The sequence below is a fragment of the Pseudophryne corroboree genome, chromosome 12, assembly GCF_028390025.1.
Source record: "Pseudophryne corroboree isolate aPseCor3 chromosome 12, aPseCor3.hap2, whole genome shotgun sequence".
Taxonomy (NCBI): domain Eukaryota; kingdom Metazoa; phylum Chordata; class Amphibia; order Anura; family Myobatrachidae; genus Pseudophryne; species Pseudophryne corroboree.
The window spans coordinates 67253648-67273872 of record NC_086455.1 but is presented as its reverse complement, the minus strand read 5'-3'; the positions used below and the strand labels follow the sequence as shown (position 1 = coordinate 67273872).

Here is a 20225-nt window from a genome sequence, read left to right as displayed (position 1 = left end):
ATATATATCGGGATGTGTAAGTAGGCATCTTTTATGTCGACTGACGCCATAAAATCCCACCTTCGAGGCTGGAGATCACCGCTCGAAGAGACTCCATCTTGAACTTGAAAATTTTCAAGTACGGATTGAGGGATTTTAGGCTCAGAATCGGTCTGACCGAACCGTCCGGCTTTGGTACAACAAAGAGGCTCGAATAGAACCCTTCCCCTCGTTGGGACGGGGGAACGGGAACAATGACCCTCTGCTGACACAACTTTTGTATCGCAGCAATTAGCATGTCTCTTTCCGGCAGAGACACTGGCAAGGCCAAAATGAAAAAACGGTGAGGGGGCATCTCCTGAAACTCCAGCTTGTACCCTTGAGACACTATGTCTAAGACCCAAGGATCCAGGGCTGAATGAACCCAGACCTGACTGAAGATCCAGAGACGGCCCCCCACCTGCCCGGATTCCCTCAGGGGAGCCCCAGCGTCATGCGGTGGATTTGGTAGAGGCGGGAGAAGACTTTTGGTCCTGGGCGCTTGATCCTGCAGGCGACTTCTTTCCCCTTCCTCTACCCTTTGAAGCGAGGAAGCACGAGCCTTTACCTCGTTTGTATTTATTAGGTCGAAAGGACTGCATCTGTTGATGGGGTGCCTTTTTTTGTTGCGTGGGAACATAAGGAAGAAAAGATGACTTACCCGCAGTAGCGGTAGACACCAGGTCAGCCAGGCCGTCACCAAACAAAACACTAGGGGAGAGCTTCCATAGCTTTCTTGGAGTCGGCATCAGCATTCCATTGATGGATCCACAGCGCCCTCCTGGCCGAGACCGCCATGGCATTGGCTCTTGATCCCAAGAGGCCAACATCCCTCGCCGCATCCTTTAGGTAATCTGCAGCGTCCTTGATATAACCAAGAGTCAAAAGAATATTATCTTTATCAAGGATATCCATATAAGAAGCTAAATTATCAGCCCATTTAGCAATAGCACTACTCACCCATACTGACGCCACAGCAGGTCTGAGCAATGCACCCGTATTAACAAAAATGGCCTTCAAAGACGTTTCCAGCTTACCATCCGCCGGATCCTTGAGAGCAGCCATGTCAGGGGACGGAACCGCCACCTTCTTGGACAAACGGGATAGAACCTTGTCGACATTCGGAGACGACTCCCATTTTTCCCTGTCATCAGAGGGGAAAGGATACGCCATAAAAATTCTCTTGGGAATCTGCCACCTCTTGTCCGGCGACTCCCACGCTTTTTCACAAAGAGCTTTCATTTCATGAGAGGGGGGAAACTTCACCTCCGTTTTTTTTCCCTTTAAATAGGCAAATCCTTGTTTCCTGAACCATAGGTTCGTCAGAAATATGTAAAACATCTTTAATAGCCACAATCATGTACTGAATACTCTTAACTACCGTTGGGTGTAAAGTAGCCTCATTAAACTCGACATCGGAATCTGAGTCCGTGTCGGTATCTGTATCAACCATCTGAGTAAATGAATGTTTTTGAGACCCTGAGGGGGTCTGCACCTGAGCCAAAGCATCCTCCATGGATTTTCTCCATGTCTGTGTCTGAGAATCAGATTTATCCAACCTCTTAGACAACAAAGCAACATTGGCATTAAGTGTACTCAACATAGCAACCCAATCAGTAGTCGACTGTGTCGATAGAGCCATTTTCAGCTCCTTTTCTGCCTCAGACATGTCGACACGAAGTACCGACACCCAACACACACACTGGCCAAATAAAGGGGACAGCCTACAGGGAAGCCTAAAGAGAGAAACACAGAGGAAGTATGCCAGCTCACACCCCAGCGCCCATGTACTACACCAAAATAATATATGTCAGTAGCGCTGTTAATAACAATAAAAGCACCAAAAATATTTGTGCCCCCCCCCCCCCCGTTTGTGCTCCCTGTTACTTGCGAGGAGCCTGGAGGTCCGGGCCAGCGTTCTCTGCAGCGGTTGTGGAGAGAGGAAAATGGCGCTGGTGAGCTGCGCGGATAAGCCCCGCCCCTTCCCGGCGCGCTTCAGTCCTGCTCAATTTCAAATTCTTTATACTGGCGGGGGTTTAATATATACGGTGCCTGGGCACCGAATATAGTGTTAACCAGTTGTAACAACCTCAGCAACAGCTGCCCAGGGTGCCCCCCCCCCCAGCGCCCTGCACCCTGTGAGTGCCGTTGGTGGATGTGTTTGGGAGCATGGAGCGCAGCGCTACCGCTGCGCTGTACCTCGTTGCTGAAGTCTTCTGCAGTCACTGAAGTCTTCGGATCTTCTAATATTCACCCGGCTTCTGTCTTCTGGCATCTGTGAGGGGGGTGACGGCGCGGCTCCGGGAACAAGCAGCTAGGCGAACCAAGTGATCAAACCCTCTGGAGCTAATGGTGTCCAGTAGCCTAAGAAGCAGAGCCTTTAACTAAGCAGAAGTAGGTCTGTCTTCTCTCCCCTCAGTCCCACGCTGCAGGGAGCCTGTAGCCAGCAGGTCTCCCTGAAAATAAAAAACCTAACAACAAGTCTTTCCAGAGAAACTCAGGAGAGCTCCCCTAGTGTGTGTCCAGTCACTCCTGGGCACAAAGTCTAACTGAGGCCTGGAGGAGGGGCATAGAGGGAGGAGCCAGTTCACACCCAGTCAAAGTCTTTTTAGTGTGCCCAAGCTCCTGCGGATCCCGTCTATACCCCATGGTCCTTTTGGAGTCCCCAGCATCCTCTAGGACGTAAGAGACATTCACATTAGAGCACATGGAATGAGCCGAAACTCACATTATGCCACACACATAGCTACATATCTACATACTTACAGCCACATACAGTATACACACACACACACACACACACACACACACACACACACACACACACACACACACACACACACACACACATATATACATATACACACAGCCACATATACATATACTGTATACATATACACGCACACACACACACACACACACACACACACACACACACACACACACACACACACACACACACACACACACACACACACTGTCCCCACCCTGACACTCTTCTCCATCAGTTCCCCTCTGCTCACCAGTTGCCAGGTAGCCGGGGTATCAGCATACGGGAGCCGGGAGCTGGGCAGCTATGCTGTGGAGCGGGAGCTGGCCACCCGAGTAGTCATCAGGAGAAAGCCGGAGCTGGGCAGCTGAGCTGTCAGGGGGGGCGGGAGCCGGAGCCTTGGCATAATCATGCCGCATGCAGGAGCCAAACCTTGCAGCCGCACTGAACTATTTTAAATCTGCTGCTCCTGATTGGCTGCCGGTCCGCAGCAGATTTGAAATAGTAGCGCCGCGGTCAGCTTGATGTGGCGGCGGACCGGCGGGGGACAGTACTCGAAGAAGTGCAGGTATACCATACCGTTGTACACCAGCCCACTTCAGGCACTGATTTTATATATATATATAGATAGAGAGAGAGAGAGAGAGAGAGAGAAAAAAAACTGGTCGCAAACATGAAAAATAGAGGTCGGAGTGCCGGCACATATTGTGGTAAATGCAGTCTATAAGAAAGAGCCCGCACATCCAATATACTGCTTCAAAAAACTTTTATAAAAAATATTCAGAAAAGATTCACATATCTCCATATAAAGTGCACGGATCCGGAATAAGGACAATAATAGAGGTATACAAGCCTGCCTCTCCTAATATGGCCGCCAGCTGACTTCCGTCCAAAGCAAGATGGCGTCCATCTCACTTCCGGTGACGCTCCGTCCCACCTGACTTTAGTGTTGCTGCAAAGTTCTATCCACCGGAAGTGTGCACCGCAAATTCGCTCCCTCAGTATCACACTCTTCTGATAATTGTTCCACTCGATGTATAAGTTCCTAAGACCATTTTATATTGTGAAAACTCCTATTCCTCATAACCATGGACACTTCCGGCGGATGTACGGCTGACGCTGTAAAGATTGAGGGAAGAAGATCACGGCGTCGACTTCCGGTGGAAGTGGGACGGACACAGCACCTCCGACAGATAGAACTTTGCAGCAACACTAAAGTCAGGTGGGACGGAGCGTCGCCGGAAGTGAGATGGATGCCATCTTGTTTTGGACGGAAGTCAGCTGGCGGCCATATTAGGAGAGGCAAAGGACTGTTCTATGGCCGGGACTATGTGTTATTTAACACAGGAACATTATATTAAGGGGAATTGTTCTTCAATATGCAAAGGAGGGGATTGTGTTTGTAATTGTACACACCTGAATCTTGTTGTTAATTGTAATGGGTATATATTGCACATATCACAGGTCACCCCATACACCGTAGATGGGGGTACCTGTGTTATGGAGAAGACGCTATCTGGTGAGGAGGGAATTCCGGGATTGATTAAACGGGGCCCCGTTTTTTTCAAAGTCATCATCCTATTCCTGGGCTATCTCCAATCCGGGTATGCTCCTTAAAGTTTTTAAGAAGTTGTTTTAATAAAGTGTTTTTATGAGTGAAAAACTGGTTCACCTATATACTTTTTCCTGAGGATTTACATTTGGAAAATGAATGTGGATTAAAAGGAAGAGAAAAGACCCACCTACTATGCATCTATACAAGGTTTAGTCTGTGAGTGTCTTGGTGAAGTAGGTATCCCCTGGTATCTATATCTGGTGTTGGATCCACGGGATTGAGTATTTTATGTGCCTGAATGCAAGTTTTTTACTTGTGAATCTTCACTTAAGGGGGCATCCCCTGAAATTCATATGGTGATGGTTCTCCGTTAATAATATATATGAGAAGCTCAGTTTTTTATTCACGATTGTGAGTGATTTGTTGTAGGGGTATCAGACCCCGATATATATCACTATCAGTAAAGTATTATTCCTCTATTCTTTGAATGTGCAATTCTGCCCAACAGTACTACACAAGGATTTTTGTGTTTTTCTGTTTTCTTTTATGTTTTGTATCATCTTAAGAGACAAGTGGAACATCTCCAGAATCACATCAATCAGGGGAGTACATCTTTTCTCTTATTTGTTATTTAATTTGTTTGGGCGCACAAATAAGCCAGAGATAATTTGTTTTTGTATACGCTATTTGGAATCTAGGGTGTGATCCCCTATCTCAGAGCTTATTAGAGCTGCCTAACTGTGCGCACAAGGACTTTATCATCCTATTTCTGATTTGCATATGTGACTATGTGTGCCTGTATCTGCTATGTGATTTCACTGCGGTGTATTCCAGATATATCTATCACTGTATACTGTACCCTAGGGTGAGTCTGGGTCAATATATAGTGTGTCACAGTATTTACCTATTACGTGTATTCTACTGTGTACTCAGTCACATAATACCGTATTTATTCGCAGGTGTTGTGTACTGGGTACTCAGTCACATGCTAACAGAATAATTTGCAGGTATTGTACTCTGTCTGGCTTCATCGTACTAAACCGCACTAAACTGTTGCATTTGTGTATAATGTTTAAAATGTAGGGCATTTAATCTGGGGATGCTCCTGCACCCTGCAGAGCATGCGCAACGGATTTACCTGAGGGGGAAGTTTGTGTGATGGTCTATGTACTATGTCTCGTACATCTCCCAGTCAGTCTGCAGCTCCTGTAATCAATCAGGAGCCAACCTGGGCTATGTTCTCAAACCTACAGTACTGGGTACTCTAGTTGAATGCTTTATGCCCCCTATGGGACCACCTGTAACATTACAGTCACTGATGTCCCCATGGTTACTCCGATTTGGGTGGGAAAATTTTGCCTCATCGATTGCAGCGTATGACTCATTCCCTGATCAGTCAAAACCCTATTCCAGGTCACTCTGATGTCTCTGGGTCATCAGAGTGGGCTGCTTCTTCCTTGCTATTCAATAATCTCTCTGATATTTTATCTGAAGAGAGGGGGATCATGCTGTCCTGTCAGTCCCTATATTAGGTGTTCCTCACAAGGATTTTCCATTGCTAAATGACACCACTGCCCTTGTGGTTACTGGGAAGCAAATCCTACAAATCACTGATGATAAGAAGATTCCCCTACTGTGGTTAAGCAAATGTTCACATGTCAGAGGGTAAATAAAACTCTGTTACCACAACATGACCATTAAGTGTACATCAGACAAGACTCCTGGTCTAATCCAGGGAATACATTCCCCCTGTCTACAACGGGCATTAGCTCAATATCCTCCCCCTGCAGAGTTATATAACAAGTAATGTAGGTAATTCACTGCTAGTGAACTCATGTCACCCATCGGGTGTCATCCACTCTGCCTCTCACCACTGTCCGCTCACTGTAGGCACCGACAGATAAGCATGTGGAGGGACGCCTGAAGTCTATTACTCCTTTACGGGTGTTGTACATAGACCTTGATTGCATCCTCTTGGGGCTGCAAAATGGATTGATGACTGGATCAGGCATTAGAGGAAGAGCTGTCCGAGGATATATCTGACAATGCCAGACATTCCCTGTCTCACAATACCACCGCCACCTTTTTCTACACTAGGCGGCATCCACTGAGGCGGGTGTGTTGGCTGCCAAGGTGTCTGTCCTGGCATGCCGTATTCTGTGGTTGAGGTCGTGGATGGAGGATCTGGACCTGGACTCCAAAAGTCCTTGTAGGTATTACCCTTTATTGGGACATCTTATTTGGGGAAGACCTAATTAAAAATTGGATCTGAATCGGCGGCTACTATGATTGCCTTTCTCCCAAATGCTACTCCTTCTGCACAGAAGGCAAAAGGTACCAAATTTCCCTGCTTTCGGCCTTAAGGGAAAGCGAAGGTCAGGCATACCAGAGATTGTCTCGTGCTCCCAACAACCACTAAGCCTAAGGCCTAACAATCCTGGGCTGTTCGTCAGCCTGCTTCTCATGACAAGCCTGCTGCATGACGGGACAGGCCACCCCCTGGGGGATCCCGGGGTGGGAGGCCAACTTCTACGATTCATCCAGGTCTGGTTAATGACCACTTCAGATGCATGGATGCGAGAAGACGTCCCCCTCGCCAGTTCTGCACAGTGGTTATCCCTTCAGATCCGTTAAAGGAGCAAGCTCTACAGATGGTTGTGCGTTCCCTCCTGGATACAAGAGTGGTAGTGCCTTTACCTCTGTTCCAGAGAGGCGAAGGATATTACTCGACCCTGTTTCTAGTTCCGAAACCCAATGGGTCTTTCCAGCCTATGCTCAACCTCAAATCAAAATTTGTGAGAGTGTACAAGTTCCGTATGGAAACGCTGCACTCGATTGTACTGGCCATGGAACCCGGAGATTATATGGTATCCCTGGATATGCAAGATGCTTATCTGCATATACCTATTGCCATATTGCATCAGCAATATCTGTGGTTTGCTATTGGCAACTTTCACTATCAGTTCCAGGCTCTGCCGTTTGGACTGGCCATGGCCCATCGGATCTTCACCAAGGTTATGGCCGTGATGACTGCTCATCTGCGTCGTCAGGGAATCAGGATTCTGCATCAGGAGAACTTGCTGATCCTGGCAAACTCCCAAGATGTCCTCCCCAGTCATCTGCAACTGACGGTACGCTTCTTAGAAGCCCACAGGTGGATCATCAACTGGAAGAAGTCCTCGCTGGTCCCTGCTCGGAGTATGGTGCACCTGGGGGCTCTGCTGGACACACACAGTCAACGGCTGTTTCTGTCTCCAGAGAAGGTCCTGAAGCTTCAGGACAGGATCAGATACTTCCTCTCTCGCCCAAGAGTGTTGATACACTTGGTGATGCAAGTACTAGGCCTCATGGTGTCATCTTTCGACATGGTAGAGTACGCTCAATTACATTCCCACTCTCTACAGAGGTTAGTCCTTTCCAAGTGGGATGTCCTGCCTCATCGGATCAAGTCTCAAATTATCTCCTTGACTCCAGAGGTTTGTCTGTCACTGAGCTGATGGCAACAGGACCAGCAGTTGAGCAGGGGCCGTCCCTTCTGGATCCCCAACTGGGTCCTACTGACTACGGACACCAGTCTGAGGGGTTGGGGCGCGGTGCTAGAGCAACACTCTCTCCAGGGTCTGTGGACCAAGGAGGAATCTCTCCTCCCGATAAACATTCTGGAATTGTGGGCAGTGTTCAATGCTTTGACTCTTGCCCTGCCCCTGATACAGAACAGGCCTGTTCAAGTACAATCAGACAACGCCACCATGGTGGCATACATAAAACATCAAGGCGGCTCTCGAACGCCATCTGCCAGCAATAGTGGCAGTGTTCATTCCAGGAGTCCTCAACTGGGAAACGGATTTCCTCAGTCCTCAGGACGTACACGCCGGAGAGTGGAGTCTTCATCAGGAAGTCTTTCAACTCCTAGAGGACAAGTGGGGTCTACCAGATGTAGACCTGATGGCGTTACAACACAATCACAAAGTTCCGGTATTTGGATCAAGAATAAGGGATCCTCAAGCAGCGTTCATGGATGCACTGGCAATTCCATAGAACTTTCGGTTGCACTACGTGTTCCCTCCAGTGTCACTTCTTTCCAGGGTACTACGGAAGTTCAAGCAAGAAGGAGGAATACTACTTCTAGTCGCTCCAGCGTGGCCTAGACGGCATTAGTTCTCAGACCTGCAGGGTCTATCGACAGAGCATCCTCTTCTACTTCCTCAACGCCCAGACCTCCTCGTTCAGGGCCCTTGTGTCTACCCAGACCTGGCCAGACTGGCTTTGATGGCATGGCTCTTGAAGCTTCACTCCTGAGGGCCAAAGGATTCTCTGAGGCTGTTATCCAAGCTATGCTAAAGGCCCGCAAACCGGCTTTCGCACAGATTTATTATAGGGTCTGGAATTCTTACTTCACCTGGTGTGCTGCTAATAATTACAATGCTTCCAAGTTTAGTACTTCCAGACTTCTGGCTTTTTTGTAACAATGCCTGGATTTAGGACTTCATCTGGCCTCCCTCAAGGTTCACATATCTGCCTTGTTGGTGTGGTTTCAGAGAAAAATTGTGTCTATTCCTGACGTTCATACAGTCACTCAGGGCATACTGCGGATTCAGCCTCCCTATGTCCCTCCTGTGGCTTCATGGGGTTTTTCTGTTGTCTTGAATGCCCTGCAAGAGTCTCCATTTGAAACTCTTCAGTCAGTGGACTTTAAATGGCTCACAGCCAAGGTCCTGTTTCTGCTGGCTATTGCCTCTGCTAGAAAGGTGTCAGACTCAGGGCCAGTGACAGGGGTGTTAAAGGGGACAATTGTATGGGCCCCATGGACCAGAGGGGCCCCTAGTATGGGCTGATAAGTACCCGGCAGGAATGTGAGCCGTCTTGTCCAAATAGGGCAGCGAGCTACAGGCAGTGTGGCGACAGCCTCAGAGTGACAGGAGCCTCTCACACAAAGTGACTATGCGGAGTGAGTGTGCGTCCACTCTTCCAGGTTCTGCTGGGTTGCAGGCAGTTATGGGACATGGCAGAAGCTACATTGTCCAGGATTCACGTGCCCTGCACTGGCCTCTTCTGGGTCTGCTGTGCGGTATTCGGGTCTGGGGAGTAGAGCACAGGTGAGTATCTACCCGGGGTAAGAGTGGTTTGGTGTGGAGATATAGGTCTTTGGGATGAGGTGGGGGAGCTGGGCATGCAGCATGAAGTCATTGGGGAGAGACAGACTATGGGGTATGTGGGAGTAAGGAGAGAGGGAGACGCAGACTGTGGTGTGTAGGGGAGGAAGGAGAGATATACATATTTATATATTTGCATAAATAAATATATATACTGTATATATATATATATATTATTTTTTTTAATTATTCTTTTTAACAGTTTCTTATATACAGCAAATTCTGTTGCGTTTTAAAAAATAAATAAATAAAAAATATATATATTTCTCATCTGAGGGGGCTTCAGAGATATCACTGTATGGGGCCCTAAGATTTCTTTTGCCGGCCCTTGTCAGACTTAGGTGCTTTGTCCTGTGGTCCACCCTTTTTGATATTTCATCTTGACCGGGCAGTTCTTAGAACTCGCCCTAGCTATTTACCTAAGATGGTGTCATCTTTTCACCTTAATCAAGAGATTGTGGCTCCAACCTTCATTTCTTCCAAATTGTCCTCCAAAGAATGGTCTTTGGATGTGGTACAGGCTTTCCGTATATATGAGGAGGGGACTACCTCTATTAGGAGGTCAAATACCCTCTTTGTACTGTTTGGCTTCCACAAACGTGGCTGGCCTGCGAAAAAGCAAACCTTGGCCAGATGGATTAGAATGGTGATTGCACAAGCTTATGAGCAGGCTGGACTCTCAGCTCCTGCTACTATTAAAGCCCATTCTACTCGGTCTGTTGGACCCTCTTGGGCGACCTATTGTGGTGCGTCCGCAGAACAATTGTGCAAGGTGGCTACGTGGTCTTCAGTGAACACGTTTATTAGGTTCTATGCCTTTGATACTTCCACCTCCCAGGATGCTTCCTTTGGACGCCGGGTTCTCATACTCGCTAAGGTGCGTCCCCTCCTTTGAGGAACTGCTTTAGGACATCCCCGATGTATTCCCTGTGGAACACAGTGTACCCCGCTGCAGAAAAGGAAATTTATGGTAGACTTACCATAGTTAAATCTCTTTCTGCGAGGTACACTGGGTTCCACCAGCCGCCCACCCTGATGCACTTAGCTTCATAGGTTTGTTTGGCATTAGCCGCTAGTTCCTTCTCCTGTCGTGAGAACGTGGCTCTATGTGGCTAGCATCTGCCTTCTCTTTTACCTGCTTCTGCATTGGACTGGTTAACAAAACTGAGCTCACAGTGCCTGGAGGCGGGGTTATAGAGAAGGCCCCACAATGCATTCTGGGACAGTCTAAAGCTTTAGCCTGTTGGTGCCTTTGGATCAAGATCCATCTCTACACCCTGATGTATTCCCTGTGGAACCCACTGTAACTCGCAGAAAGAGATTTAACCATGTAAGTCTACCATAAATATCCTTTTTTCAGGACACTGAAGACACTTTTCTTAATGTCCCTGTACAGTCCGGGAATCGTTTGCCTAATGAAGTGGAATCTAGACGGGATTTGGTACCTGGGACCCAGTACGTCCATCAACTGTCTAAATCCCACTGCATTAATTGCGGATACTGGATGCACGTCTAACACCAGCATAGTTGTTATGGCCTCAGTAATCTGCATTGCAACAGGATGACTGCTGTCATATTTCATCTTCCTCGCAAAGAACTGTTGGACAGTCAATTGCTTAGTTAAAGTAGTACAAGTGGTCTTCCGACTTCCTCTTGGATGACGATCAACTCCCAGCAGCAAAAACAGAAGCAGCAGCAGCAGTAGGCTTGCCACTCAAGGATCCTGGTAAAGGGAAAAGAAACAGAAAAAAGTGACCTTTGTTGGGAGCACTCCCACTTGGAAACAAATACGATTTGAATAATAGGCAGTAATGTAAGAAATGAAGTAATTTAAAACGTAACCTTTAATTATATTGTACTAAAATATAGGTACACCAGAAAATATGTTATTTCACTAATAAGTGGCTATTCAATGTAAGCCACCTGGTAAAGCTAAACTGTGAAAATATTGATGAATATACAAGGCATTATTTAACAGGCCCAGAATGCATAAATATATAAATATATAAAGTAGGTGCTATGACCAATGTAGTGCCGTCAAAAGAACCTACAACACCTGGTATTCCTTAGTGGTCCACCACCTAAGTACTGACCAGGCCCAACACCGTATTGCTTCCAAGATCAGACGAGATTGGGCATGCGCGGTGTGGTATGGTAGTAGATTGGCATTGATGAGGCAAGTTCTACCGCTAATATATAGCTGGTAGGAAGTTATTGGTAAACACCTTGTTACCGAATTGACCAAATGATCTCTAAAGAGACAATATATGTTTGACCGTCATTGCACCAAAATGTATCCCAAATTTGTAGGTATACGTAGGTTTAAATCATGTGGTCAAAAATTTCTTGGCCAGCAGAGAATGCCTGTATGTTTCATTGTGTGCTGTGCAGCACCTTTAAACGTGGGTTTCTGTAATGGGTAAGGCAGGTATAGAACACTGTTATACTGATGACATGCCGCAATGTTTGTATATGATCCAGAGAGAAATCATCTCTATTGTTAATTGGATCTCCCTATTAATCATTAAAGGGAAAAAGAGATTATTGTGACAGTCATATTATGAACTCCGAAACATAAGTCTGTTTAACATTATGTACAATGCAAATAAAGCTGAAAAAAGGGGAAAGAAAAGATCTACAATCTTTCCACTTGTCTCCTACCATACCATAATAGATATTGTAGGACAAAGGGTGGACATAGAATGATATAGAAATTTTTTTCAGCTTAGAGAAAGAAAAAGGCAGACTTAGAAAGTAAGCGAGATATGTAGCAGTCTCAATTGTCCATGTAAAGGCTAATTAGTACAATAGTGCCTAGCATGGTATAAGTACTGTCTTTGAAACAAAATTGTTACCACAATAACTATTTTGCATGTATCCACAGTGTGTCTATAGTATATCTGTCTAACATGTAACAGACAGACAGACAGAGGAAGCCAGAATGAACCCAAAAGGCACATAGAAAACGAACCCCACAGAAAAAACATATGCTAAGTAAATTTTACAATGTATTTAGCTATGATATACACAATAGCTTTCTACTCATGTAAAAAACCTGCATATAAATAGGCGCTGATATATCAGGAGTGAGGCCGGGACAATATCTTTAGTGACCAAAGTCCTGAAATGGCAGTTCGTTCCTGACTATGTGGTGTCAATATATGAAAGCACACAGGTGTCAATTTACCACCATCTGTTAATGCATATACCTAAAGGGCATGAGCGGTAAATAATGCTTTGTGATAGTTAGCATGGCATTGCCAAAGAGACCGATGCACATTAATTGTTAAATTTATATGTGTGCATATTAAATTAACGGGAGACAGAATTGCGAGTGGGGCGAGAAGAATACTTATGTTTTTGCCCGCTCGTGGTGCGCCGCTGGCCGCCGAGCCTCAGCGTCTGTGCGGCTTGTCTGATATCCTCTCCTGCCGGTCTCCGGTCACGTGAGCGCACTCATCGTGACCCTGTCCCCCTCCCAACGTACGTTTCACTGTTTGCTTGTTCACGGGTAGTGTGAACATGTGATATCAGGACCTGTCTTAAATCTGTACGAGTGGCCAATCAAGGCTGTGCCTGATTGATTGCTGATTAGGTTGATTCTGACACCGTTTGACATGAATTGAGCTTGATAGTAGTTAGAGAAATAAGTAGATACAAATTAGATGTCCTGCAAGAAGTTTGTGGATTAAATTAAAAGGGATTTGGTTGTTACAAACCTGATGGTATATAACAGTGATATATAAATATGTCTGAAAAATATATAAGATGATAATAATAATAATAAAAAATGATAATAAATAATAATATATGTAAGGTATAATGTGATTAAATATAAGAGTGGAGCTTATTGTGTGTGGATGTTTGGGTGAAATTAGTGCAATGATTATTTTTTGTGTATGGGATTCATGAATAGGTAAACTTTATTAATAGGGGGGGAAAAAAGGGGGGAATGGTGAAAAGGATATATAGTGGGGTTAATGGAGGTGCTGCATGAAGTATATAATTGGTGTAGCTGTGAATAAAGTTAAATATGAGTGCTGATATTATATATGAGGCAGCTATCTAATGATTTAATGAATGACAGTGCTGCAGGAAATTGATTAAAGTGTTGTTATACTATATAAATGGCTTAAATTGCTAGTATATTTCAGAACCATGATTTTGGGATGGTAAAAATAAGAATTATAACTATGGTTATAACTATACTGTTGAAAATTAGTTAATCAAATTGGAAGGAATGCTCCAAAGTTCATAGTTTCATTAAGTCCATGTGGATGGAGTGAGTCTAATTTAAATGTCCATTCACATTCCTTCCGTAGGAGAGTATTGGTCAGGTCTCCCCCTCGTAGACCCAATTTCACTTTTTCTAGTCCACAGACTTTAAGTTCATCCCACCGACCTGCATGGTTGGAGATGAAGTGTCGTGCTATAGAGGTAAGTTGCTTCATTTTTTGTAGGTCTCTGGTGGCATTCCGAATGGATCCAACATGTTCGAGAATTCTTTGCTTGAGGGCTCTAGTCGTCATACCCACATATCTTTGTCCACAACCGCACACAATGCAGTAGATCACACCTTCGGTGGAACAGTTAATGAAATGCTTGAATTTGATGTCTTTACCATAGCGGTCCTGAATGTGGTCAGTCTTAAGGATGTATTGACATGCTTTACAGTGACCGCATGGATGTGTGCCAGTGGTGGTCTGTGGTTTATCTCGAGATGGTTGGAAATGGCTAGACACCAATCTATCTTTCAAATTTCTTGATCTCCGCCAACTCATGGATACTTGTGGTCCGAGTTTTTCAGATAAAGTGGGGTCCAAGTGGAGAATTCCCCAATGTTTTTGGATAGCTTGTTTGACATGGTGCCATTCTTGACAGAATCCCCCAACGAATCTGATAGTTTTGTCCTCTTGTTTCTTTTGTTTCTTGTCAAAAATTAAATGTTCTCTCTGAATGGTCTGGATGTTTCTACTAGCTTTCTTGATAGATGTATTGCTGTATCCTCTCTCACGAAGTCTATTAGAGAGGTCTTTGCTTTGTTCTGCGAAATCCTGATCATTGGAACAGTTCCTTCTTAGACGTAGAAATTCTCCTTTGGGTATATTATTTATTGTGGGAGGGAAGTGGGAGCTGGTTTGATGTAGAAGTGTGTTGGATGATGTCTCCTTCCTAAATAACTTTGTTGAAAGCATGTCATTTTTATCTTTAAAGATGAGTACGTCCAGAAATGGGAGTTCATCTTGACTGATGAAGTGAGTAAGGCGAATATTGAGATTGTTGTTGTTTAAATGTTCGATGAACAAGAGTAGCATCTGTACATCTCCTTCCCATATCATCAGAATATCGTCGATGTACCTTACCCACATAATGATGTTAGTCGTGAAGACATCATTACTGTCACTGAATACAAATTCGCGTTCCCACCATCCTAGGAAGATATTTGCATACGTCGGGGCACACGCTGCCCCCATAGCTGTGCCCCTAGTTTGTAAATAGAATCTGTTGTTGGAGGTGAAAAGGTTGTGACTGAGTATGAATTGGAGTAGGTCCGCAAGGAATATGTGGAATTTCTCCATTCCTTCCATGTTCATGAAGTAGTTGACAGCTTCCAGTCCTTTATCATGGTCAATTGAAGTGTATAGTGCCTCAACATCCAGAGAAACTAGAAATTGATTTGCCTCCAGTTTGACGTCATGGATCTTACGAAGAACGTATGTGGTATCCTGAACAAAAGAGGGGAGGCCCATTACATGGTGTCGCAGATGGAGATCGACAAAGATACTTGCTTTTTCAGTAAGTGATCCAATCCCTGATACTATTGGTCTACCCGGTGGTTGACACAAGTTCTTGTGGATCTTGGGCAGCATGTAAAATGTGGGGATTCTAGGATGTGCCATCTGAAGATATTGATATTCTGAAGATGTTATAGTTCCTTCCTCATGCGCATTAGAAAGCATCCTATCATACAGTGTCTTGTAGTTTTCCATGGGATTAAGTAGTATCCTCTGATAGCATGTCTGATATTCCAACTGTCGATATGCTTCCTGTATGTATTGCTCTTGGGGCCATATTACCACATTGCCCCCTTTGTCTGATGGCTTGATAATTACATCCTGCCAGGATTCAATCTCTCTTAGGGCATCCAGTTCTTTCCTAGTTAGATTGGAATTCAGTGACAGTAATGATGTCTTCACGACTAACATCATTATGTGGGTAAGGTACATCGACGATATTCTGATGATATGGGAAGGAGATGTACAGATGCTACTCTTGTTCATCGAACATTTAAACAACAACAATCTCAATATTCGCCTTACTCACTTCATCAGTCAAGATGAACTCCCATTTCTGGACGTACTCATCTTTAAAGATAAAAATGACATGCTTTCAACAAAGTTATTTAGGAAGGAGACATCATCCAACACACTTCTACATCAAACCAGCTCCCACTTCCCTCCCACAATAAATAATATACCCAAAGGAGAATTTCTACGTTTAAGAAGGAACTGTTCCAATGATCAGGATTTCGCAGAACAAAGCAAAGACCTCTCTAATAGACTTCGTGAGAGAGGATACAGCAATACATCTATCAAGAAAGCTAGTAGAAACATCCAGACCATTCAGAGAGAACATTTAATTTTTGACAAGAAACAAAAGAAACAAGAGGACAAAACTATCAGATTCATTGGGGGATTCTGTCAAGAATGGCACCATGTCAAACAAGCTATCCAAAAACATTGGGGAATTCTCCACTTGGACCCCACTTTATCTGAAAAACTCGGACCACAAGTATCCATGAGTTGGCGGAGATCAAGAAATTTGAAAGATAGATTGGTGTCTAGCCATTTCCAACCATCTCGAGATAAACCACAGACCACCACTGGCACACATCCATGCGGTCACTGTAAAGCATGTCAATACATCCTTAAGACTGACCACATTCAGGACCGCTATGGTAAAGACATCAAATTCAAGCATTTCATTAACTGTTCCACCGAAGGTGTGATCTACTGCATTGTGTGCGGTTGTGGACAAAGATATGTGGGTATGACGACTAGAGCCCTCAAGCAAAGAATTCTCGAACATGTTGGATCCATTCGGAATGCCACCAGAGACCTACAAAAAATGAAGCAACCTACCTCTATAGCACGACACTTCATCTCCAACCATGCAGGTCGGTGGGATGAACTTAAAGTCTGTGGACTAGAAAAAGTGAAATTGGGTCTACGAGGGGGAGACCTGACCAATACTCTCCTACGGAAGGAATGTGAATGGACATTTAAATTAGACTCACTCCATCCACATGGACTGAATGAAACTATGAACTTTGGAGCATTCCTTCCAATTTGATTAACTCATTTTCAACAGTATAGTTATAACCATAGTTATAATTCTTATTTTTACCATCCCAAAATCATGGTTCTGAAATATACTAGCAATTTAAGCCATTTATATAGTATAACAACACTTTAATCAATTTCCTGCAGCACTGTCATTCATTAAATCATTAGATAGCTGCCTCATATATAATATCAGCACTCATATTTAACTTTATTCACAGCTACACCAATTATATACTTCATGCAGCACCTCCATTAACCCCACTATATATCCTTTTCACCATTCCCCCCTTTTTCCCCCCCTATTAATAAAGTTTACCTATTCATGAATCCCATACACAAAAAATAATCATTGCACTAATTTCACCCAAACATCCACACACAATAAGCTCCACTCTTATATTTAATCACATTATACCTTACATATATTATTATTTATTATAATTTTTTATTATTATTATTATTATCATCTTATATATTTTTCAGACATATTTATATATCACTATTATATACCATCAGGTTTGTAACAACCAAATCCCTTTTAATTTAATCCACAAACTTCTTGCAGGACATCTAATTTGTATCTACTTATTTCTCGAACTACTATCAAGCTCAATTCATATCAAACGGTGTCAGAATCAACCTAATCAGCAATCAATCAGGCACAGCCTTGATTGGCCACTCGTACAGATTTAAGACAGGTCCTGATATCACATGTTCACACTACCCGTGAACAAGCAAACAGTGAAACGTACGTTGGGAGGTGGACAGGGTCACGATGAGTGCGCTCACGTGACCGGAGACCGGCAGGAGAGGAGATCAGACAAGCCGCACAGACGCTGAAGCTCGGCGGCCAGCGGCGCACCACGAGCGGGCAAAAACATAAGTATTCTTCTTGTCCCACTCGCAATTCTGTCTCCCGTTAATTTAATATGCACACATATAAATTTAACAATTAATGTGCATCGGTCTCTTTGGCAATGCCATGCTAACTATCACAAAGCATTATTTACCGCTCATGCCCTTTAGGTATATGCATTAACAGATGGTGGTAAATTGACACCTGTGTGCTTTCATATATTGACACCACATAGTCAGGAACGAACTGCCATTTCAGGACTTTGGTCACTAAAGATATTGTCCCGGCCTCACTCCTGATATATCAGCGCCTATTTATATGCAGGTTTTTTACATAAGTAGAAAGCTATTGTGTATATCATAGCTAAATACATTGTAAAATTTACTTAGCATATGTTTTTTCTGTGGGGTTCGTTTTCTATGTGCCTTTTGGGTTCATTCTGGCTTCCTCTGTCTGTCTGTCTGTTACATGTTAGACAGATATACTATAGACACACTGTGGATACATGCAAAATAGTTATTGTGGTAACAATTTTGTTTCAAAGACAGTACTTATACCATGCTAGGCACTATTGTACTAATTAGCCTTTACATGGACAATTGAGACTGCTACATATCTCGCTTACTTTCTAAGTCTGCCTTTTTCTTTCTCTAAGCTGAAAAAAATTTCTATATCATTCTATGTCCACCCTTTGTCCTACAATATCTATTATGGTATGGTAGGAGACAAGTGGAAAGATTGTAGATCTTTTCTTTCCCCTTTTTTCAGCTTTATTTGCATTGTACATAATGTTAAACAGACTTATGTTTCGGAGTTCATAATATGACTGTCACAATAATCTCTTTTTCCCTTTAATGATTAATAGGGAGATCCAATTAACAATAGAGATGATTTCTCTCTGGATCATATACAAACATTGCGGCATGTCATCAGTATAACAGTGTTCTATACCTGCCTTACCCATTACAGAAACCCACGTTTAAAGGTGCTGCACAGCACACAATGAAACATACAGGCATTCTCTGCTGGCCAAGAAATTTTTGACCACATGATTTAAACCTACGTATACCTACATATTTGGGATACATTTTGGTGCAATGACGGTCAAACATATATTGTCTCTTTAGAGATCATTTGGTCAATTCGGTAACAAGGTGTTTACCAATAACTTCCTACCAGCTATATATTAGCGGTAGAACTTGCCTCATCAATGCCAATCTACTACCATACCACACCGCGCATGCCCAATCTCGTCTGATCTTGGAAGCAATACGGTGTTGGGCCTGGTCAGTACTTAGGTGGTGGACCACTAAGGAATACCAGGTGTTGTAGGTTCTTTTGACGGCACTACATTGGTCATAGCACCTACTTTATATATTTATATATTTATGCATTCTGGGCCTGTTAAATAATGCCTTGTATATTCATCAATATTTTCACAGTTTAGCTTTACCAGGTGGCTTACATTGTATAGCCACTTATTAGTGAAATAACATATTTTCTGGTGTACCTATAATTTAGTACAATATAATTAAAGGTTACGTTTTAAATTACTTCATTTCTTACATTACTGCCTATTATTCAAATCGTATTTGTTTCCAAGTGGGAGTGCTCCCAACAAAGGTCACTTTTTTCTGTTTCTTTTCCCTTTACCATATATGTATTGGACCTATGGGAGCACCATCGACAATCACTGTTAATATCTACATATAAAAAATTCTTTCTATTGGTAGATGGTGATAAATTCCAGAACTACTTTCTGGTTGGTCGGTTATCTTGGAAACCTCTTGCAAAAATTTCAAAATAAAAACCACTCAGTCCTGTGCGGCATCCTTAATCCAACTCTTTATCACTCAAGGATCCTCCAGAGAAATCTTGGAAAGTCAGTCATGCCAGTGACATGGCCTGCAGGACAACTTACATTCCTGACTGAGGCGGAAATTGATGTTGAGGGAGTTGGTGGTGTGGATTGCAGGAGATTGGGTACAACAGGAAGAAGGGTACCTAAAGTTTCTGAACTTGACACTGACTTATGATGAATGCGCTGCAGGTGATGTATAAGGGAGGATGTTCCTAGTTGTTTAACGTCCTTACCCATACTTATTATGGATTGACATAGGCAACACATGGCTTGACACCTGTTCAGTGTTGAACTGGCCCACAAGGGTACAGGGGAAACCACCGCTGGGCCCCACCGCCTGGGGGCCCCCACCTTCCCCTCCAGGGATAAAGGTTCCAGACTGTGCACTTGAATTATACATTATATGTGTTACCTTATAATGAACAGGACTATTTTGTATTTTTTACAGTACATTGTCGTTATTAATCTGTACACTATCATGCATAAACTAGCAGTATTTGTTATATAACTATACTAAGGAGCCCAGACCATGTACTCCCTAATGGTTAGCCAAGCATATGTGGAGGCTGGATACACCCCTTAACATTGGCCCCTACAACTGCATCCCCCGACGGGACCTTCATGCCCCAGTCCGACACTGCGCCTGTTTCCGGATTTGTGGAGAAA

The 20225-nt window shown here is 43.8% G+C and overlaps 2 pseudogenes; one reads left to right on the top strand and one right to left on the bottom strand.

Annotated features, from left to right (window-relative positions):
* Positions 1 to 11540: 11540 nt before the first annotated feature.
* On the bottom strand, positions 11541 to 11659 carry LOC134981694 (5S ribosomal RNA; annotated as a pseudogene).
* A 7255-nt stretch (positions 11660 to 18914) lies between these two features.
* LOC134981693 (5S ribosomal RNA) lies at positions 18915 to 19033 on the top strand (annotated as a pseudogene).
* The last annotated feature ends 1192 nt before the right edge of the window (positions 19034 to 20225 follow it).